This window comes from Anopheles coluzzii, chromosome 2 (assembly GCF_943734685.1).
Source record: "Anopheles coluzzii chromosome 2, AcolN3, whole genome shotgun sequence".
In the NCBI taxonomy this organism is placed as follows: domain Eukaryota; kingdom Metazoa; phylum Arthropoda; class Insecta; order Diptera; family Culicidae; genus Anopheles; species Anopheles coluzzii.
Genome location: NC_064670.1, coordinates 73465695 through 73490404, shown reverse-complemented (window position 1 = coordinate 73490404; position 24710 = coordinate 73465695). Strand labels below are relative to the sequence as shown.

Genomic DNA, 24710 nt, shown 5'->3' with positions numbered 1-24710 from the left:
CTCAAGGATTCTATAAAAAAAAAACTACTTAAACATGGATAAACATGATGAGCGCAATCAATTCAGTTCAGTTCATTCGCGAACAATGACTAATGCGTTGGAACGGGCTCGATCTATTGAATTGTATAGGTATACTTTACACACCAACAGAACACAGATCGAACACCAGTTCGAACGCGTTCGATGAATTCAGTTGTGTAGGTACGATTTCCACACCAACAGAACACAGATCGAACACCAGTTCGAACGCGTTCGATGAATTCAGTTGTGTAGGTACGATTTACATACCAACAGAACACAGATCGAACACTAACCGATCAGATCGAACGCGTTCGATGAATTCAGTTGTGTAGGTACGATTTCCACACCAACAGAACACAGATCGAACACCAGTTCGAACGCGTTCGGTGAATTCAGTTGTGTAGGTACGATTTACATACCAACAGTACACAGATCGAACACTAACCGATCAGATCGAACGCGTTCGATGAATTCAGTTGTGTAGGTACGATTTACACACCAACAGAACACAGATCGAACACCAGTTCGAACGCGTTCGATAAATTCAGTCGTATAGATACGATTTCCACACCAACAGCACACGTATCGAACACTGCTGGACAAATTCGACGGCGTTCGAGGAATTGAGTTGTATGGGTACGATTTCAACACCAACAGGGTACATTTTGATCTCTGACGACCCGTTCGCACGGTGCGAGAAAGAGCGAGAAAGCAATATGATTTTGCACGTTTCATTACCACATTTATGTGTGCCGTCAAACACTGACGGAACGTTCGAACGCGTTCGGTGTAGTCAGTTTTTTCCAAAAGTCCTGGTCGTTCTTTTTGTTAAGAATCTCGTTCGTTCGTTCACTTTACCGAACTGTTCGAACGGTGCGATTCTCGTTCATTTTACACATGCCTAAGTATGATGTTCGGTGTTCGGGTTGTTCTCTTCGGGTGTGAGAGTGTTCGGGACGATCAGTGGTCTCTGTGTGATTATTAGCCACTTTTAGGACTTTTAAGAATGAAAAATTGGACCCTGCGGCACAGTGTGTGAACAAAACAAATGACAGCTGTTATTGTTGATCCCACTGCGCAAAGCGATCGAAAATTTCTCTAACTTAAACTGCAAACATATTTCACAGCCCATAACCGGCATCGCGAATAAATGAACTTTTTTTAACAGTCGTTTAAAGTTCATTTTGGTTTAACCGAGTTCATTTGTTGTTCATTCCTGTTAAAATTAACGACCGTCAAAACACCCGCACGACAAAGTCGAGCAGTTTTGTGGCTCGGATTTTCGATCGCTTTCCGCCAAAAGCGATCGAAAAAGCGAGCAGAAATGTCAGGGAAAACACCCCGCACGACAAAATCGAGCAGTTTTGTAGCTCGGATTTTCGATCGCTTTCCGCCAAAAGCGATCGAAAAACCGAGCAGAAATGTCAGGGAAAACGCTTGGATTCCGATCGAAGAAATATTTCAATCCTAAAATTTCAGCGCTGAAAATTTCGAAATACATCATTTAAAAATTTGCAACAATTTTGAATGCGAAATATTTCACAGCTATGGGCTGTGAAATATGTTTGCAGTTTGAGTTTGAAAAGTTTTCGATCGCTTTGCGCAGCGGGACTTGGATTCCGATCGAAGAAATATTTGAATTCAACAATTTCAGCGTTGAAAATGTCGAAATATTTCATTTATAAATTTGCAACCATTTTGAATGCGAAATATTTCACAGCTATGGGCTGTGAAATATGTTTGCAGTTTGAGTTTGAGAAGTTTTCGATCGCTTTGCGCAGCGGGTTGATGTGTGGCATCAACTTCTTTTGCTATCGTCTAGGTGTATTCTATCAGATGCATGACTTATTTTTTTACTTAAAACTGTTGCTATATATTTTATATCTACAACTAAATTTCGATTACATGCTATTTCTACAAATAAAGCTATTACATATTAAAATTTACTTTACCCTTTTTTTGTAATGCCTTGTTTTTTACTAATTCCTGTCTAATTAAGTGTTGCAAAAAATGGTTTAGAAAAGAGTAAATCAATTAAATCGTGAATACGATTCGGAATATCTTCACGAGATATCTGAAGTTTCAACCATCTAATGAGTTGTAATCTATAATCAGCATCAATTCCTAATAGTTCATCCAAATTCTGCGATTCTTCTTCTGATATCATCGCCACATATGTGAAATCGGTCCTTGGAAGTAAACATTACATAGGACGACTTACTTTGACCAAATCTGCTAATATAACAGACTGTCGCGCAGTTGCTCTCCAGATTGTCTAATATCTTTTCAAGGCCATCGATTTCGGTTATGGGTTCAGTCATATTATTTTCTTTGTTTTCCGTGTTGGTTGCTACACTTTTAAACATTCGTTTTTCGTAGCCTGTAATATAATAGCTCTATATTATTTTATTTCAAAATGACTTCAAATTAATTTGCTTTGCTCCTACAAACGTAGTTTTTCATTCACCTTTATCCAGAGATTGTTTAGCTGGACTAGAGTGATATGAAATAGATGGAACAGGTTTCGTTATCGATGGAATAGGTTGAATTTCTAGAACCGTTATTTTCGATGGATGATTCAAAGATTGAAGAGGAACACATTGCTCTATATTGATATTTTCTATATCTGGAATGCAAAAGAAAGGCTGATTTAAAATAATGTAAACCAAAACAATAGGTGGAATCGCAAACCGTAACGAATATCGTTATCGTTTATTTTTGTATGGGTCTCCTAGCACCATACGATCGTCAAATTATAAACGACAATGCAACTAACGACAGTCGTTATGACTGTCGTCAGAGAAATGTCAAATACGAACAAAATTTTCGAGTAGTTCAATTGACGATCGTTTATAGCCTAGCGACAGTCGTTAACCATATCGACAGTAATTGAGCTGTCGTCAACTTAAAAACATTTTTTTATTTGTTTTTTTTTCTAATCGTGTGAAAAAAATTTATTTATTTATTTATTTATTTATTTCATATGTAAACCGACGGACCATCGTGTCTAATCGGCAACCTTATAATTAAATTAAGGAGCATATAAATAAACATCTAGTTATAAGCAAACATTACATGTGACGTAGACGCAATTTCTCCTTGAACGTGGAAGTAGACATACTAAAATCGAACAAATCTAACACTTCATTGAACTCGAGGGACATACGTATAATAGGGTGTCCCTGGCTATGGTTGTTGCGGGTACGCGGTACACGGAGATGGAAATTGGATCTAAGAATCCGACAGGGAGCGAACAAATTGATGCTGGCTAGTAATGCCGGGGAATCGATCTCTCCGTTAAGGAGCCGAAATATGAAAAGGCATTGGGCGTTTTTACGTCGAGAGCAGAGTGGTTCAAGTCCGAGAAGCAGACACCGCTGATGGTAGGTGGGCCGAGCGTGGTGGGATTGCCATGGAAGGAGTCGAACCGCGTACCTGGTGAGTCTCCGTTGAATGGCTTCGAGGCGATTGATGTCACCAACGCCAAGCGGGCACCAGATCGGACAGCAGTACTCCAGGCACGACCTTACGATGGCACAGAAGATCGACTTGACGCACATGGGATCGGTAAACTCGCTACAGGTCCGCGTAATTAAACCAAGTAGCTGATTTCCCTTCGCAACAACGCTATCAATGTGAGGGCGAAATGACATCTTCTGATCGAGTAGCACCCCCAGATCACGGATACATGTCGTGCGAGCCAAAGCCGTGTTGAGCATAGTGTATGTAAACGTGATGGGGTGACGGGCTCTGCTGAATGATATACACTGGCATTTATCAGCACACACTTGGAGAGCGTTTCTGCTGCACCAGCTATCCAGATTCTCAAGGATCGTTTGAAGGCGTACACAGTCACTGTCGTTTCTAACTGGAGCGAATATTTTTACATCGTCGGCGTACATTAGGTGTTGGCCTGGCGGTAAAACGAAAGATAGATCATTTATATAGATGAGGAAGAGTAGCGGTCCCAAATTACTCCCTTGAGGCACACCGGAGGAGCTGGTGAAAGAGTGAGAACGATGAGATCCTATACTTATGTAGTACGAACGACCAGTTAAATATGAACGCAGCCAGGTGATGTGCCAGTCGAAGAAACCGAGTTTTTTTAGCTTCGAAAGTAGAATATCATGAGAAATACTATCGAACGCAGCCCTGAAGTCGATATATACTGCATCAACTTGAGTACCACGATCCATGTTGTCGAAGCAGTAGCCAACAAATTCAGCAAGATTTGTGGTGGAAGATCTCCTTGGGAGAAATCCATGCTGACTAGGGCTCATATAGTTTTGAACTGCTGTGAGTAGCGGATTGTATAGAATGAGCTCAAACAACTTTGCACAAGCGCATAGGGATACAATGCCACGATAATTACTAGCATGAAGTCGACTGCCTTTTTTATGGATAGGAATCATTCGCGCGTGTTTCCAGGACTCAGGATACGTGCCACGCATAAGGGAATCATTAAATATTTTGGCAAGAATGGGTGCGAGTGATTGACGGCAGTGCTTCAATATGTATGCGGGAATATTGTCAGGTCCAGATGATGTAGATGGTTTTATATCGTTGAGTGTGCGCGCAATTAATGCTTCGTCAATTGTGGGTATAATAAAATCGATAGCATCCGATGGAGTATTGCGGGTGGCCTCTGCTAGTGTGTTAGGATTGTGAACAGGAAGGGTGAATGCATCAGCGAAACGATTGGCGAGAGTGTTGCAAATATCGGATGTATCGATACTAGTTTGGCCATTGTAGCTCATTGACGGAGGGATACTTCTTATATTGCGCCGTTTGTTCCAGAAGCTCCAGAACCGTGTCGGCTTAGAAAATAGCTGCCTTTCAGTACGGCGAATGAAGGAGCGGTAGAGCACACGATTATGTCGACGATAATTGTTCAGTGCATCGAAAAAAATTCTCCTATGCAGCGATGATCTCGTTCTACTGTAATCCGCGTAGGCTTTTGATTTTATTTTTTTCAACCGTCTTAAAGATGCATTAGACCAATCGGGGCCAGGCTTTCGTTGAGCAACAGGAACGCAGGAATTAATCGCTGAGCGCATAAAAACGCTAAAGCAATCGGTGGCTTCGTCGATAGTGGAAAAGTTGGAGCAGTCAAAATTACGGTCAAACGACACAATAAGGGCATTCATACGTTCCACATTCGTTTTGAAGAAATTTCTATTGACTATACTGCGAGTGTGACTGTTGGTGGTGTGGGATAGTTGTACGGGATAATAAATCATCATATCCAATGAAGGATGATGAAAGTCCTCACTGAGAAGTGGAATACTACAGTGTGTTACGTATGGGAGGAAGTTCTCTAGAGCCGAAGTACCATTCACAGAGTGCAGAGGTGTGATTGAGTCGCACAAAATATTGGTTGCGGCAAGGTTTGCGAAGACCAGATCCAATTGACGCCCAGATTGATTTGCAATACCACTCAACTGAAATAATCCGGTACTATGCAACCCATCAACGAAATCAGTATTAGCCACGGAATTGCATAAAGGTGCATAATGCATGACAGAATAACATGGAGAGCAATCGGTGGCTTCTGATGTATTAGTCAGCTCCCATCTGATATCAGGTTTATTGAAATCTCCGAAGACGTCCCAAATAGCATTGGAGCGTTACGTTTCGCGATTTTTGTATGGAGGCGTTACTGCTCGCTACCTGCTCATAACACTGCTCGATAGCAGTCCTTAGTGAGCAGGTAGCGTGTAACATTCTATGTAAGCTCAATGAAAGCTCAAAGCTCAAGCGTTACTTAGCGAGTGCACGAACCACAGTATAACGCTGTGGGTTCTGTATTCGGATGTAAACAAAAACACACACACTTTTTTAAAATTTCGATGCACATTGTCCAGTACAACGATAAAATGTATTTTATTTAACTATTATTCAATACTTACATGCCCCAATATATGGTTTTACACGTTTATATACGATTTCAACCATCACTTTGGATGGTATCAACTGATGCCGACGGCGTTGTTGTCTCTGCGTCAAGCACATGTATTGTTGCCGCTTCTAATGCTCGGGTCGTTTTTTCGTTAGCAGTAGCACAACGATTAAACGCAATAATTGTACCACTTGCAAAGCGATACAAATAAAGTAAAACACATAATACACCGTACAACACACTTCTTAACAACACTTGCACATAAAAACCACTTGTCGATGCGGTGATCCAATGTCCTGTTTGCAGTGGAAAAATAACAATGAAAGATTAGAATGCTTTCAAATATGACATTATTTTATAATACTTTCCTTTCCATGCTATTTTGTGGTGTATGGCAACGTTGGTTTGCTTGAAGATACACAACGACCGGTGTGTTGGTCCAGTTGAGAATGTGCCGATCACGATCACAGCCGGCTTTAGTGATTGTTGTAGAAACTGTAACAATGATCAATATCATTAAATCTGCATTATTTTTACAATTCATTGTGATTTCATGAAAAAGTAAAGTGAAAAAGTAAAGTAAAAGTGAAAAAGTAAAACATTTCATCTTACCGGCGTCGTATTTCGTCGGCATACACACACACACACAGCTGCTCGATCATACTCGGACGAATGTTGCCAAATTTCGGGATGAAATGATGTTTTTCCTGTGAAATAATGTGTTCAAACATTAAAAGATAGTTTATTTACTGAAATATGCACAGAACACTTACCTTTTCCCGAGTTTTCACATAAAATTTTACGATTATTCTGCACACAATCTTTACGGGCGGTTGTCCGTGTTTGTTTACGTTTCTGACTTGACAGATATGCGCGCTGGCATGTGACGAAGTGAAATACATTCAAACCTCGCCAATTGCAAGTCTGCTTTTTCAATTGAATACAAAAAATCCGAGTTGTTCACATAAATATGAGAAAAAGTCAGTTTATCCAGTTTGTATAAAATAACAAACATGACAAAATACGCAGACATTAGTCGTGTTACAAAATGTCTTTCTAATAAACAAAATCTATCTTTTTTTTGTAGACATATGATATAAATGCAATTAGCGAGTTCTAATTGTATCATATATATTGCTATTTTCAAAGCGGTTTAAATTAAAACAAACATCCGTGTTTTTTTAAATAATCAGAAAGATAATTATATACTTAATAATGATTAAAATGTATTTTATTACATTTATGTACAACGATAACCTAACTAGTAAGCATGTTCATGCACGTGTGTAATTATTTGATAATTTTTTTGTGATCCCTATATGAATGTTATTAAGTAAAACAGACAATTCACTCTGTTCCTTTTTCAATTCTTCAAGATAAGGTTTTTTTTAATAAAAACATGTAAGTTTGTTTAAAAAAAACATATATAAATACATATATATAAACACACATACATATATAAATATAAATATAAATAAATATATAGATATATATATATATATATATGCCTATATATATATATATATATATATATATATATATATATATATATATATATATATATATATATATATATATATATATATATATATATATATATAGGCATATATATATATACATATATATATATATATATATATATATATATATATATATATATATATATATATATATATATATATATATATATATATATATATATATATATACTTATATATACATTTATTCATATAGTATATAATATTATAATATATATAATATACTATATATAAGTTGTTAATATTATTATTTTTATATCATTATACCGATGGCGGAAACCTTTAATTTTTTCATAAAATTTTAGTACAAGTTTCTGTTAATTTTGTTTTAAAATATGTGATCTGAATCGTTATGAAATATCCATCACTCATCTTTTCCAAATTCAGTTAGACCATCTCGCTTTGATTTGAATTCTATGTCAGAATGTATGGGGTGTTCGGTACGGGTAAGAAGAACATAAACGCATCACAACACCAAAGTCTGGGTGAGACGGTGATGGTGTGAAACGCTTCTTGCTTCAAGCTCTTGTGGTAACAGTGTTAAAAGCAACAACAACAACAGAGAATAACGCATCGCGTAGAAACAAACACACCGTTCGTGGGTATGTCAGGGGGGGAAACAACGGGAAAAGCTCAATTCTCTCTCAGCGATGCCGCTTGGGGTATAATAAATCGCTCTCTTTAATGCGGCTTGAAATTTCACGTACACTATCATGTAAAGCGTTCATCACTGCGGGGTCATTCGCATGACTAGGCGGAATGTAAACAACGCCGATGTAAACAGAGACACCTGGCAGCAATGTTTTGATCCAAAGTTGTTCCAGTATGGTATTAGGCGATGCGATTTCACATGTCGGTATTGAAGAGGAACTTGCAATTAAAACACCCCCACCGCGTGAGAGGGCACTGTTGGAAAGATTCCTATCGCACCTGTAGATATGATAATGATCGTCAGTGAGGAGCGAAGAAGGTATGGACTGAGTAAGCCAAGTCTCGGTAAGAATGATAAAATCATATTCTGATTCTGATAGCGCCAGGCGAAGATTTGTAGTTTTCGTTCGTAGACCACGTACATTTTGGTAGTAGATAGAGAGACTGGGATGAGCTGAACGAGGTGCATCGCCGGATGCGGTGCAAGATTGCTATTCATCCGACGGGCCAGCGTCAGCAGATTCATCAGTCCGTTTAGCGTTTCGCTTCGGTCGTTTTTTAGGAGCGGCTAAGCATTCGGGAGGTGACCTAGTAGGTGTGGTGGTAACAAGCATTCGCTCATTAAGGTCAAGATGTGGTTCGTTTGTAAACAAAGCTGCGTCTGTAGTGGTCATGGCAGGTGAGGAAATCGTAACGGGCTGTGCGAGCGTATCTGTTGTAGTAGTTGGCATCGCGGCACTCCCTCCAGAATGTGAGAGAGGATTATGATAAGTGTCGGTAGCGGGAGTAACGTTTTGATCGAGCATCGAATTTGTTTCAGTTGTTGCACAGGTATTAGTGTTATAATTATTGGTCCGATAGTCACGGAACTCTCGGTAGGTAAGAGCAGAGGGCCATGTGTTAGGTGAGAGAGCCTTGTTGCGTAAAGTGGCTGGTATGCCCACCTTAAATGAGATAAATGAGAGTGTACTAGTGTCGGCACCAAGCTTCGTCAAACGGTGTACAAACACATCCCGCTTATCGAGTGCTAGCCGTACTTGTACCATGAGAGAAATCTGCTCAGTGGTAACCGATGGGGAGAAACGCGTAAAGAATAGCCACATTCGCGTATCGGTGTGTGGGATGGTGTCTAGTGTGTCAGAATCGAGCGGCGATCCCGATCCTCTGAGTAGTGGTGTTTGCGGGTTGTAAACTGGTGGCATATTGGTGAAGGATGACGGTTCGTTCGCACTCACACTAAGAGAAGCGGCTAATGATGGATACTGTTGTAGTGTGGGTGTAATAGTACCGGGGATATTTTTGACCACTGAATTAAACAATTTAGGCGCTGAATTGTGATGATTGTACCTTAAATAAAATAATACGAAAATTTGGGAAACTATTTTTTAAATATCCATTTCGTTAATATTCTAAAAACCTATAATCTATAAAAAATATCAGTTTCCATCAACTGGAAACTGACCTTCCCTCAGCTCATGAACTAATTATCGTCACGATTTCTTTGCGGTTGAGAGTCGCCCGCATAAATTATGGTTTCGCACTATGTTTTGTTGATAAATCATACCGGCCATATCATCGAGGCAAGATTCACCCTGCGGCAGATATTGAGAAAAATAGAGACGCATAACATACCATATCTTCATTGACTTCAAAGTTGCATATGATAGCATAGCCAGGGTAAAACTATACGACGCTATGAGCTCTTTTGGAATTCCGGGCAAACTGACAAGGCTAGTTAGAATGATTATGACCAACGTCACTTGCCAGATGAAGGTGGATGGAAAACTCTCAGGGTCTTTTGCTACCACCAAGGGTCTGCGCCAGGGGGACGGGCTTGCCTGTCAACTTGGCTCTAGAGAAGGCAATCCGCGACTAGAGGGTGGAGACTACGGGAACCATCTTCTATAAGTCAACCCAGATCCTGGCTGATTCGCTGTTGATGTAGACATCATTGGTCTCGGCTCTCATCATAATCGGCTCTCCTATGTAGTAGAAACCTATCAAGGGATTGAGCAGGCAGCAGAGAGCCTCGGATTGCAGATAAACGAGGCAAAGACCAAACTGATGGTGGCAACATCATTGGTAGGGCCAATAAACAATCACAACCTACGTAGCCGTGATTTACAGATACGAGTTGTGAGCAAGGACGCTGGTTGCCATTCTACAGTCTGAGATAGCATTTTACCGCAAATAACTTCGCGACAGGTACTCACATACGGCTCTGGGTTATGGGCACTGCCCAAATCTGATGAAACCCTTATGGTCGCGCTCGAGAGGATGATGCTCAGAAGGACTCTTGGTCCCGTATGTATAGAAAGATAATGGAGGACCCGTTATAACGACGAGTTATACGAGATGTACGGCGACCTCACTGTCGTGCAGCGTATCAAGCTCGCCAGTCTCCGGTGGGCTGGCCATGTTGTACATTTGTAAATGCATGACCCAGTCCGTAAAGTCTTTTTAGGCCGTCCACAAGGACAGAGGAGGCGTGGTAGTCCCAAATTGAGGTGGCAAGATGGCGTGGAGGCGTCCACCATTAAAGCTGGGATAACGGATTGGCAAAGGAAAATGCGAGACCGCGAGCGGTTTCGGACACTCTTGAGGCAGGCCAAGACCGTTTGGCGGAAGTAGCGCCGACTAAGTAATTTAGTAAGTATCAACGAGGACTTAAACTACCACATCTATAAAAATAGTTTTTGGCCTTTGCTGTGTATCAGTACTGTTGGCACGAAAACAATCTAAGAAAAACAAACAACAGGCTGTCACCGAGTGACAGCGAGAACCGAGCTAGATAGAGCGTGGTGTGAGCAGACAGCGCAGGAAGTTTAAATCCCCACCTGCAGAGGGCAGCACCTCGTGAAATTACCCGCGAACAGGGCTGTTGACTCAACACCCGAAAGCCCGAAGCGTGCGCCATCGCGAAACCGGGAATATGCTGGTCATGGTCAGTAGCATACGACAGCGGGAATAGAGCGACCAAATTTTTAAGGGCTGCAATTTAAGCATATTTTTCGAAATGCAATAAAGTTCAATCCTGTGAAAAAGTACGAATATTCCACGCGACTTTCTTCGAGCTGCTAACAAAGCTTAAAAATTTGCGACAAAATTTAAATTTGCGATTTTTTTTACGCGAAACCGTTCTGCTAATACGCGAAGCGAGATGTTCGCGGAAGACAAGAGGAAAGACTGTCTCGCGTGTGATGGTGAAAATGGTGAAGACGATATGGTGCAGTGCGGATCATGTGAAAACTGGTCCCATTTTAGTTGTGCGAGAGTGTCGTGGAGCATCCAGGATAAGGAGTGGGCCTACAAAACTTGCCGGAAGGCCAAAACCGCGGAGCAAGCGAGCGTTCGCGAGCCAATTAGTGAGGGTGTAGTGACGTGCAAGCCAAGCCAACGGCGCGAATTACGTTCGACGCGACAGCGAGAGTTATGCCCTGCGCAAAGATGCGACTTACTTTCGACGCAAGAGTCTGAGGCGACGCAACGGGACGGCGAGACGGGAGTGAATTTCGATGGCAAACCAGCAACGTCTCGCTCAACGCCCAGCGATCCGGGCCTAGCAAAGCAGGGTTTTCGAAACGCGCGCCATCGACCACAACATCGATGCGTTCAGCGTTAGAGCGCCTCGAGAGAAAGCAAGCTTTGCAGGTCAAAGTACTGATGGCCGAAAAGGAAAAGATCATGGCCGAAGCCAATCTTAAATGTAAGACCGTTGCATTAGAATTGCAGCAAGAAAGACAACGGAACAGTTTGGCAGCTTCCGAAAGGAATGTTTCGGAACGTTCGGCTGCAAGTGTGGCGATGGATACTGCAAAGTGGCTGCGAGAGCAGCAATTGCTAAAATTGCAAACTGATTCCAGCAAGAAGCCATTGCAGCAGAATCGGCAGCAATCGGCGTCATTACGCGAGGGAACAATGGCCGCGCCTGAGCGCAACCCAACAACCAACCACATCACTGCAAGGCAAGTGCAGTGGCGGATCCAACGGTAGGCGGACTAGGCGATCGGCTGGGGCCCCGCCGATTTAGGGACCCCGTAGATCAGCATTCTATAGTATGGACAAGGGGCAAGGGACAAGGGACCCCCCCCCCCGCCAGCAAAAATTTTAGAGCCTGTGACTGGTGATCGTAGGATCCCCCCCCACGGTATTTCAAGTGTACTGTTCGATCTCCCAACAGCAAGTTTAGTGCTGCTACACCGAGAAAGCTGGAATGGGTAAGGTATAGTCGTGAATATCCCTGCCCCACCCTAGAGGAATTCGGTCGGTTCATGGAGGATTTTGTTGACAAAGCTTGCGAGGTGACCAACTACACTCCACCAAAAGCAAGTCAGCTCAAACGGGTACATCACTCGAACCTCGAAGTGCCCGTTGCAGCTAAACCTACTTCAACACAAGAAGGAGCAAATGCTGTAAGGCCATACCAATCACTACCGTGCCTCAACTGTGGCGAGACTGACCACAAGGTACGGCAATGCGAGTCGTTCAAGCGCCTGTCCCTAAGCAACCGTTTAGCAGCAGTGAAGAGCTAAACCGTGCTGGTCGAGATATACCTGTGGTATCGAGGGATGCAGAGAGGATCATCGTTCGCTGCACCGGCCAGTTGACAACGACACAACCGGCACAGTTCCAAATGCACCGAAATGAGTCGCAGACAACTTTGATTCTTGTGGTGCCCGTCACACTCTACCACGGCGATAACCAGATCGGCACACACGCCTTCCTGGACGAGGGATCATCGCTAACGTTCGTGGAATCCAGCCTAGCTGAGAGCCTCAGCGGCCGCTCACACAGTAAACGAGCTAAATTTACCCACAAATTTTTACACCTAAATTTTAAAACATTGATAAGTTAGTTCTTACCACTACTTGCAGGGTCTACCGGTAAAAGCTTATGAAGACGGAGTGCCCAGGATGCTGATAGGATTTGCCAATGTCGACCTCATGAAGCCGCTAGACACACGATCAGGCCAACCAGGAGAGCCAATCGCGGTTAAGACGGTGCTTGGGTGGGCGATCTGCGGCCCTCACGGGGAGGACAAAGATCAGCAACAAGCGGCCACGTGCAACGTGCACAACCTAGTGCGACAGCGTTGCGAAGAGGATGCCGCGCTGAACGAGACACTTCGTCGATATTTCACCCTGGAGGAGACCGGCGTGTCGACATACAGCGAGTTCCTGCCGAAACCCAAGGACGTTGTTCGAGCCAACGATCTTCTCGAACGCACCACAGAGAGGCATGATGGCCGCTTTACCACGGGGTTGCTGTGGAGGTCCGACGAGGTTGATTTCACCGACAGCCTGACAATGGCGACAAAGCGTCTACATTCTTTAGAAAAGAAGCTCGATAAGGACCCTGCGATTAAACAGACAGTGCACGAACAGGTACGCACGTACCTGGAGAAAGGGTATGCCCATAAAGCGACCGCAGAGGAATTAGCTTCGGCAGATCCCAAACGAGTATGGTATCTGCCACTTAACATCGTTGTCCACCCGCGAAAACCGGACAAGAAGCGCCTCGTCTGGGATGCGGCGGCCAAGGTGAAAGGCGTGTCACTCAATACGCAACTGCTGAAAGGGCCGGATCTTCTGGTAGCGCTTCCTAGTGTGCTATGTAGATTCCGACAACGAAAAGTGGCATTTGGCGGGGACATCGAAAAGATGTTCCACCAAATCCAAATAAAAAAAGAAGACACCCACGCTCAGCGGTTTCTCTTCCGTTTCAACCCGCCAGAACACCCACACACGTTCCTGATGGACGTGGCTACATTTGGTACAGCGTGTTCGCCGTGCTCGGCACAGTACATTATGCACCGCAACGCTGACGAACACGCGGAACAATATCCTGAAGCTGCAGCAGCCATCAAGAAAAATACCTACATGGATGACTACTTTGACAGCTGCGATACGGTCAGCGAGGCACGGCAAAGGTCAATGCAGGTAAAACTCATCCACTCGAAAGCAGGGTTTAACATGCGCAATTGGCTTAGCAACGAGGATGCAGTGTTGGAAAGCTTGTCAGAGGGACCGCGCGAACAACAGCGCGTCATTGGCAGGAGGAAAAATATCCCCGCGTATTCGGGTTGATTTGGGACCCTGTAACCGACTCGTTCAAATTCTCCATGAAGTGGCACGACGAGCTAAAGCCCTTTGCTACAGGAGAAAGACGACCAACTAAACGCATGGTTTTGCGCATTGTAATGAGCCTTTTCGACCCGCTTGGCTTGCTAGCTCCAGTCTTGATATTGGGGAGAATCGTCATGCAAGACTTGTGGAGAAGTGGTATGGATTGGGATGCTGAAGTGCAAGAGCAAGATTATCAAAAGTGGCAGAATTGGATAAACCTACTTCCGGGTATCCACGCCCTCAGTATCCCACGGTGGTACTTAGGAAGCAATGTGGAGAAACAACCCGAATCTGTCCAGCTGCACGTTTTCTCGGATGCGAGTGAACAAGCATACGGATGCGCAGCCAACTTCAGGTTCAACATGGGAAGCGAAATACACTGCTCCCTGGTGATGGCACGCAGTAAGATAGCACCTTTGAAGCACCAGTCGATACCTCGACTAGAACTGGAGGCGACACTGTTGGGAGCAAGGCTGGCACGAACTGTTTGCGAAAGCCACGATATCAAGGTATCGGAAAAGTTTCTCCACACCGACTCTGAAGTGGTGCTGAGCTGGATTCGATCTCCAACACGCGACTTCAAGCAGTTCGTGGCATGTCGCGTGGGCGAAATAATATCGTTAACTGAGCCAGAGAACTGGAGGCATGTACCTACGAAAGAAAACCCAGCCGACTGTCTTACCAAGCGCTGCCGTGACATCACCATCGAAACCCAAGGTAGATGCCTTATCGGGCCGAGGTTTCTTTACCTACCCAAAGAAAACTGGCCACCACAGAGCGCTGCAGTGAGTACCCTAGAGGAGCGACGGGAATACCATCTGACACATCACAACGTGTCATTCGATGAACCTGCAATAGATGTCACCCGCTTCTCCAGGTGGAAAAAACTATTGCGAGCTACAGCATATGTGCACCGATTCAGACAAAATTGTCAACGCAAGGCCAAAGGTTTGCCAATAATGTCCGAAAAAGCGACCAATTCTCAGGCATGCCGCATAAAAAGACATGTTCTATCTGATGAGCTATTGGCTGCTCGCACGGAGGAATACCTTAAGGCCGAGCAAACGCTATGGCGCATGGCTCAAAAGGACGCCTTCGATAAAGAGATGAAGGACGTGGGCAACAAAGGCGAAGTGGATCGCTCAAGTCCACTATATGCAGCAACACCAATCCTAGATGAGCAGGGTGTTCTGAAAGTGGATGGACCGCCAAGGCAAATTTCGCGTCGTACGATACACGATTTCCTGTAATCCTCCCGAATCAGCACCCGATTACGAATTTACTGATCCTCGACTACCACTCGAGATACGGACATGCGAACCGAGAGATTGTGGTAAACGAGATCAGACAGAGGTTCCACATTCCCCATCTGCGAGCAGCTGTTGATAGGTCCGTGAGAAATTGCCAGCGCTGCAAAATAAAAAAGTGTCAGCCCAAAAATCCTCGTATGGCGCCTCTTCCGGCTGAAAGACTTACCACACACGTCAGAGCATTCAGCAACACGGGAATTGATTACTTGGGACCGTTAGACGTCGTTAACGGGAGGCGCAAAGAAAAGCGGTATGTTGCCGTCTTCACCTGCCTCGTGACCCGTGCCGTACATCTCGAAGTGGTACATAGCCTCTCCACCACGGCGTGCATTATGGCCATAAGACGATTTATTGGCAGGAGAGGGCCACCCGCAGAGATCTGGTCCGATAACGGTACCAACTTTATCGGCGCCAGCAACGAGCTAAAAAGACAGTTAGCGAACACTCACCATAGCTGCGCGGACACCTTCACCAACACTAACACCGGGTGGAACTTTAACCCACCATCCGCACCACACATGGGTGGCGTCTGGGAGCGCATGGTGCGCAGTGTCAAGGAAGGGATGAGCGCACTGAACGACGGACGCACCATAAACGATGAAACTCTACTAACAACTTTAGCCGAAGTCGAGTTCCTGATTAATACGCGACCACTCGTGTATCAACCGCAAGTATCCGATTCAGAAGCACTAACGCCAAACCACTTTCTCCTAGACCATTCGTCTGGTCTGAAGCAGCACATGCGATCGTGTCCGGATCTTAGCGATGCTTTGAAGAGCAGCTACCAAAGATCCATGGTTCTTGCGGACGGCATATGGGAACGCTGGCTGATGGAGTATTTTCCAACCCTGAACCGTCGGACGAAATGGCGAGCGGAGAATCCATCGTTGCGTGTCGGGGACCTTGTATTCATCGCGGAAGGACACCGGAAAGATTGGGCACGCGCTCAAGTAGAAGAAGTGTTTACCGGTAGTGACGGCAGAGTAAGGCAGGCGATTGTGCGTACAGCGCAGTGCAAGCGCGTGAAACGGCCAGTAGCGAAGCTAGCTAAGTTGCCAGTAGAGGTTGAAAGCAGGAGTTGAAAGCAGGAGTTGAAGGAAGAAGGTTGATAGGAAGGTTTTCGATGCAAGGTATTAAGTGAAGCCGTAGAACTATTGGATCCACGGGGGCGGGGGATGTTGGCACGAAAACAATCGAAGAAAAACAAACAACAGGCTGTTACCGAGTGACAGCAAGAACCGAGCTAGATAGAGCGTGGTGTGAGCAGACAGCGCAGGATAAATCCCCACCTGCAGACGTGTTGACCCAACATCCGAAAGCCCGAAGCGTGCGCCATCGCGAAACCGGGAATATGCTGGTCATGGTCAGTAGCATTCGACAGCGGGAATAGAGCGACCCAATTTTTAAGGGCTGCAATTTAAGCGTATTTTTCGAAATGCAATAAAGTTCAATCCTGTGAAAAAGTACGAATATTCCACGCGACTTTCTTCGAGCTGCTAACAAGTACTGTGTACTAGTGCTGAGTCAAACGATTCATTTCACGACGCAACCCAAAGTCGGATCCGCCATACATCGCCGGGAACGTCTAACAGCGACCTGGAGTCTATCGGATTCGATTCCGACCCAGGGATGCAGCTTGAGCGTAAGGTCGGTATTGGAATCAGGTTGGTACAGCGAGTTCAGGTCTGGCCTTGAACCTACTTTGGCTCGACACAACCTCGGAGTCGCTTATGCTATATTGTACCCACTGAGCCTTTCGGATCGATCCGAATGACTCCAGGTCGCTGGTAGATGTTCCCGGCGATGTATGGCGGATCAAGACTAAGCGATCGCGCAGGATCATAGCGTGTAAATTACATATTTAGCCTTAATTCTCGAGTCACCGACTTCGGAGAGGCTTCTTTCTCCGCCTTAGGCTTAAGATGATAGGTCAAAATGGAGTCTGGTGTTGTAGTTTTGGACACTCTTGCAACAGGTCAAGACCGCGCAGTAGTTGTAACTCCGGATGAAGTAAGTGGGCAATAAGGCTACAGATTCTTGGTTGCGTAACGGTTACAACATTTCATTCAACAATCGTTTCTTCTTCTCCTTCCTCTTCTTCTTTGGCACAATAACTGTCGCTGGTCAAGTCCTGCCTCTAGCACTAGTGGGCTTGTCTTTCAGCGACATATTTTTTAACCATTGCAGAATAGTCCGTATGGAGAAAGGACTACGTATGGAGGCACGGTCCATTCGGGGCTTGAACACATGACGTGCATGTTGTTCGTTTTGAATATGCTAACCCATAAAAACACATTCATAAATACACAAATGCACACTAGACACACCTCAATGTAACTGGAAAACAAACGACTCTTAGCCTACTACGATTGTTAATTTGACAATAAACATTGCAATCGAGCAGAGTCGTCTTTTTTAACCGTCGTTTATTTTGACGACTTCCATTGGCGATCCCACCCAATGTGCATACAATCTGAAAAAAAGAAGAATAACTAAAACTAATAAAGTTCCTATCGTTATGCTTAGTTAAACCGATGCAAACATGAAATGTAAGGAAATAAATGTCATTATTATTATGAAAGATACGAGTAAGTATTTTTTTTTTATAAACAGGAATTTCGGATTTTCACAGTTCATTGAAAATAATTACAATGCTCAATTCAGTAATTCATAAAATTCATAAATTCCAACAAACACTTTAACTATCTTAACACTTAAATTTTAAACCTACAGATTTGCATGATCATGCATTGAGGAGGCATGTTAGTCCGCATAAATTTGATCAATTTGATCATTCATGACCGTCGCTATGGACCCGATCAGTTTAGCACAGAACTCTTGATGTTTTTCTACGAAGATGTCTTGTGCCTCTACAAAGTTTCCCAGAGCCCTGGCTTTTGAACAGGGTGCAGTAGCAGTAGCAGTATTAGCAATGCTTCGAATGGCTCTCAAGCATTCGCTAATCTGACTCGATCGAGTCGTTTCAATAAACTTCCTTTTGCGTCCTTTGGACGCTGTGCGATGCTCTAGCATGCCTCTAAAAGAGCCAGTGGAGGATGTTGTGGCAGTTCTAATGGCTGTTGTTGTGGCAGTTGAACTGCATGAAGCGGCGGTTGCAGGAGCGGTCGAGATAACAACAGGTTCCCGAGAAATTCCTTCATGATTTGCCTGACATGAGAACAGAAAATGCTATATTAATTTATTCCTTCACAAAACGATACATAAACATTGTCTACTTACAGTATTCATTGTACGACGCGGAGTTGTCGTTTCATGTAGAAACGACATATGCGCGTAGGCACACCAAGCCTCCTTCAATAGCTCGCTGGAACCTGAATATTTATGCAATAGAAACGATCTTAACAAATATGAAGTAATAAAATAGCAAAATTTACTCACGGGAACCTGATGTCTGACTCAAAGCGATCTCCTTTTTTGTCCGCCGGTAGGAATTCATTAAATTCCTCCTGTTGGAGCAACTGCTGGAGTCGAGCAGTTCGGAGCGGATCGGAATAAATCCGTTCATTTTTTGAACTTGTTTACGCTGACATCACTAGCGGTTTAGATTTAATAAATAGATGGCGAAAAGGCTTTTCGTCCTCTTCTTCTCTGGCAAATCGTCGTTATAAGATTGGTAATTATTGGTAGCATAGAAAACAGAAAGAAACGCGCAAGACTTTATCCGAAATTCTCCTCCGAGTTAACATTGGTGCCGTGACCAGGATAGTGTCGAAATCCTGATTAGTCGAGAGTTTTTCGATAAAGTAAATATTATCTGCGCGCGCTTACGCTAACCCTTCTGTACACGCACTCGCATCGTTTGGCTTTACATTACGCTAATACCAATAACTAATCTTGTAAAATGTCCGTGCAACCGACGATCTTGGCGTCGAGAAGAACGATTTTGCTAACTATCTTGGGACGATATGAACAATTTAACCAAGATTACCAATCTGAGCGGGACTCGATTGAGGTTGAAACTAGAATGAGCAAATTTGAGCAAATGTGTAAGGATTTGGAAAGCATTCAACAGCAGCTGGAAGATAATGCAACCACTGCTGAAGAAATCACTTATAACGCAACACTGCGCGAAGATTTTGAACCGCGACTCATAAGACTGCAAGCTGCTTTGAAAGCAAAATATAGACAAATTCCTCGTAGCGAAGGGTCGCAGCATAGGGCCGGCAGCAACCCGCTGCAAGGCATGCCCACCATAGCATTGCCCGAGTTCGATGGCGACTATATGCAATGGCTAACTTTCCGCGACACCTTTGAGTGTCTTATTCATGAAAATGATGAGCTTCCCGCCATACAGAAATTTCACTATTTGCGCGCAGCCGTAAAAGGCGAAGCCGCACAAGTAATTGAGTCGATAACGATAAGCTCAAATAACTATACACTGGCTTGGAAAATGCTCACTGAAAGATACTCAAACGAATACCTGCTTAAGAAACGTCACTTGCAGGCTATGTTTGGCATCACACCGGCTAGGAAAGAAAGCGCAACGGCATTGCATCAGTTGGTCGATGAATTCGAGCGGCATAAAAAAACGTTGAGCCATTTAGGAGAAAAAACAGATGAATGGAGCAGCATTTTGGAACATTTGTTGTGTACAAAATTGCCAACAACAACACTACGCGATTGGGAAGAGCATGCGTCAAACAATGAAAATCCCAGCTATGAAGCACTCATTACATTTTTACATCGCCGTATGAGAGTTCTAGAAACGCTGTTAGTAAACAAATCTGAGACGTTAAATGATGAAACACAATCCTATGCCAGACGTAATAATTTTACCCGCACCTCCAGCTTTGCCACAACTGATCGCGATAACAACAGATGCCACTTATGCAACATGCCGCACACTATCATAAAATGCCAGCGATTCCTTGCCATGAATCCTGCGCAACGTTACCGAACAGCGCTTGATGCGCGGTTATGTCTAAATTGCCTGCGGGACAATCATAGAGCTCGAGATTGCTCCTCGTAGTATAAATGTCGCCACTGTAATTTAGCACACCACACAATGTTACACTCACAAAGCACTCCCGGCACATCCACCACTACACCCATACAGCTAGCTGCGCGGGATGAACCGGTACACCAAACACACAACACTAACGATCCAACGGCTAACACACAACGTAGTTTTGTAGCTGCAGTTAGACAAGCACCTTCGCAGGTATTGCTCCAGACTGCACTATTGAATGTTGTTGATGCACATGGCATTGTGCATCCTGTTCGTGCACTTTTGGACAGTGCGTCGCAGCCTAATTTAATGAGCAGCAGGCTCGCTCAGAGGTTAGCATTGCGAAATGACACTGTAAATATAACCCTTAAGGGGGCAGGTCTCTCCACCAGAACGGTGAAAAAATCGGTGCGAGCTACGATCGCCTCGAGAACAGAAGATTTCAAGTTGGGTGTTGAATTTTTGATTGTTGACAAGGTGATAGCTGATTTGCCGGCGCATGATATTTGTACTCGCAGCTGGAATATACCGACTGAAATCGTTTTAGCGGATCCACAATTTTACAAATCATCCCCAATCGACATCATTCTTGGCGCTCGTCATTACGCTTCATTCTTTGTGAACGTAAATCAACACAAACTTGCTCCAAAGCTTCCGACAATGTTGAATAGCGTATTTGGTTGGGTTATGATTGGGCCCACCCCTCCTCAAGATCCTGCACCGCCGAGCGATTGCAACACTGCATCCACAATCATCTGCATGGCCTCTCTGGAGGATTCTAGGGAACGCTTTTGGAAGCTAGAGGAGCTAAGTATGAAAGAAGCGTACTCTCCCGATGAGCGGCGATGCGAATCCTTTTATAAAGAAACCACCCAAAGAGACGATTCGGGTCGGTACATTGTGCGTCTACCCAGACAGCCTAATTTTAGCGAAAAGCTTGGCCTGTCTAAAGCAACTGCACTTCGGCGTTTTGAGTTGCTGGAAAGGAGGTTGGAACGGAATCCACAGCTCAAATCCGACTACCACAAGTTCATGAAAGAGTATTTGGAGCTTGGCCACATGTCTCAGATAAGAAATGATTCTGACGACGAAAATGCTTACTTCCTGCCGCATCATCCCGTTTTTAAGGCATCCAGTTCCACCACAAAAGTGAGGGTAGTATTCGACGGATCGGCAAAGACAAGCTCAGGCTATTCCTTAAACGATATACTTTGTGTTGGCCCTATTGTCCAAGATGACCTACTGCACATAATTCTGCGATTCCGTACATACAAGGTCGCCTTGGTCGGTGACATAGCAAAAATGTACCGGCAAGTTGCGCTACACCCAGATGATCGCCGATTAGTTCGTCTACTGTTTCGCTTCACGCCACACACACCTGTACACATATACGAACTGAACACAGTTACGTACGGACTTTCTCCGTCCTCGTTCCTTGCTACTAGAACACTACTTCAGCTAGCAGAAGATGAAGGTGCCAATTATCCTGTTGCTTCCAGGGCCCTACAGCACAATTTTTATGTAGATGATTTTATTGGTGGTGCCAACACCATGGAAGAGACTATTGCTCTGCGGCGAGAGTTGTCCGAGTTGCTTGCCAAGGGAGGATTTGAATTGCGCAAGTGGACGTCTAACTTGCTTGGTGTGCTTTCCGGTCTGAGTGCTGACCATATTGGCACGCAATCATCACTACATTTCGTACCCAATGAAACAATCAAGGCGCTTGGCATCTCGTGGAAGCCCGAAACCGATGAGCTATGCTTCGATTCGAATGTCGGCATCGATGACACCTCTTCAACTATCGATCTTATCCAACATTGCAAAAATGTACGACCCACTCGGACTGATCGCACCGATACTTGTTCGAGCAAAAATGTTGATGCAGGAGCTATGGTTGCTGAAATCCGGCTGGGACGAACCTGTACCGCAACAAATCTACAAAAAATGGAAAGCAATTCAAGGTGATTGGCAAGCTTTTGCTGAATATAAAACTAATCGTTATGTACTTTTACCACATTCAAAGGTAGAATTTCACACTTTCACCGATGCCTCCGAAGCTGCCTACGGAGCATGCACTTACGTACGCTGCGAGACCGCGAAGGGAGAAGTGCAAATCAGCCTGCTAGCGTCGAAGTCTCGCGTTGCACCTTTGAAGCGCGTCACACTGCCGAGACTGGAACTTAGTGCAGCTGTCCTGGGAGCGCACCTTCACCATCGCGTCAAGAATGCAATGCAGATTGCTTCTGCCGAATCCATCTTCTGGTCCGATTCAACTGTAACCCTGAAATGGATTGCTTCACCACCCAACACTTGGAAGACGTTTGTAGCGAATCGAGTTGCGGAAGTGCAACATTTTTCGCATCCACGGCAATGGCGGCACGTTCCGGGTACCTGCAACCCTGCTGATCTGGTCTCCCGAGGCATGTCCGCAACACACTTCAAGCAAAGCACGCTTTGGAAATCCGGCCCAGACTGGCTAGCGCATCCTTCATCATCCTGGCCCAGCTCAAACCCGGAACCGGTAGACGATATGGACTTAGAAACACGTCAGGTGAGTGCTACTGTCGTATGTGCACAATCTCATCCATGGTTCGATATCTCATCCTCCTACACTAGAATGGTACGCATTATAGCCTACTGCATACGTTTTGTGTGCAACACGAAGCAGAACGTACGAACGCAGCAACTAGTGTCGCATGCTAATGCACCAACAGCAATCACAGCCGAGTATGTGGAAGCAGCAAAAATAGCTCTATGTAAACTAGCACAGCAAGATGCCTTCTCTGTGGAAGTTAAGCTACTGATAAAAGGAGAAGCCTTGCCAAAGCAATCGGCCTTACGAAAATTGACTCCTTTCGTGGACAAGGAAGGCATAATTCGAGTGGGAGGTCGTTTAAACCTGTCCCAGCTACCATATCAAGCTAAGCATCCTGCGGTAATACCCAAACACCACACTTTTACTCGGCTATTAGCAGAGCACTTCCACGAGGAACGAAAACATGCCAGCGGAAGGCTGCTACTATCACAAATCAGGGAGCAGCATTGGCCCTTGGACGGACGTCGATTGGTGAAAGGCATCGTGCGGAACTGTTTCCGATGCATTCGTCAAGATCCTGTATTGGTGCAGCAGCCAATCGGGCAACTTCCGTCATCCCGCATCACACCTAGCCGGCCTTTTTCCATCACTGGGGTGGACTACGCCGGCCCGTTCTATTTGAAGTCTGCGCATCGCAAGGCCGCAGCCGCCAAGAGCTATCTTTGTGTATTCGTGTGCTTCTCCACGAAAGCGGTTCACCTGGAACTGGTAGGAGATTTGACAACCGCAGGATTTTTGGCAGCCCTAAGACGCTTCACGTCACGGCGTGGATTACCAGCGCACATCCATTCCGACAATGGAAAAAACTTTGAAGGAGCCGAACGTGAGCTAAGGGAACTTTTTGAGCTATTCGAGGATGAGCAACACCGCAACACTATTACTGCCGATTGTGCCGATAAGGGGATAGACTGGAATTTTTCCCCTCCAAAAGCTCCACACTTCGGCGGATTGTGGGAATTCGCAGTTAAGACCGCGAAGAAACACCTGTACCGACATCTAGGCAACACCCGTTTGTCGTATGAAGGATACTGTACCATACTTCATCAGATAGAAGCTGCAATGAATTCTCGGCCGTTATTACCATTATCCGACGATCCGAATGAGTTAGCCGCCCTCACGCCAGCACACTTCTTAATCGGAACATCGATGTATGCCGTTCCGGAACCGGACTACACACAGTTGAAATCATGCACATTAGACGATCTACAAAAATGGCAATTATTAGTGCAAAGGTTTTGGAAGCATTGGGCAACAGAATACCTTCAAGAGTTGCAAAAAAGTTACACGTGGTCTGGTAACAAAAACAACAACAACATACTCGTAGGCCGTATGGTAATTTTGATGGACGAATCTTTACCAACAACGCGTTGGCCTCTAGCGCGTATTACAGAAATCCATCCCGGAGACGACAACATCGTACGCGTAGTAACACTAAAAACAGCTAAGGGAACATTTACGCGTCCAATTACGAAGGTTTGCATCTTACCTCTTAGCACCGATAATGAAGGCAATGCGTAGAATTGTTTATTGACATCCGTCAAGGTGGGGGAGGATGTTGGAGCAACTGCTGGAGTCGAGCAGTTCGGAGCGGATCGGAATAA

The 24710-nt window shown here is 44.6% G+C and overlaps 1 long non-coding RNA gene across 1 annotated transcript; it reads left to right on the top strand.

Moving 5' to 3' along the window:
- The first annotated feature begins 212 nt into the window (after positions 1 to 212).
- LOC125906615 (uncharacterized) lies at positions 213 to 785 on the top strand. The gene is made up of 2 exons (XR_007451971.1): positions 213 to 273; positions 354 to 785. It is a non-coding gene; the product is annotated as an uncharacterized LOC125906615 (long non-coding RNA).
- The last annotated feature ends 23925 nt before the right edge of the window (positions 786 to 24710 follow it).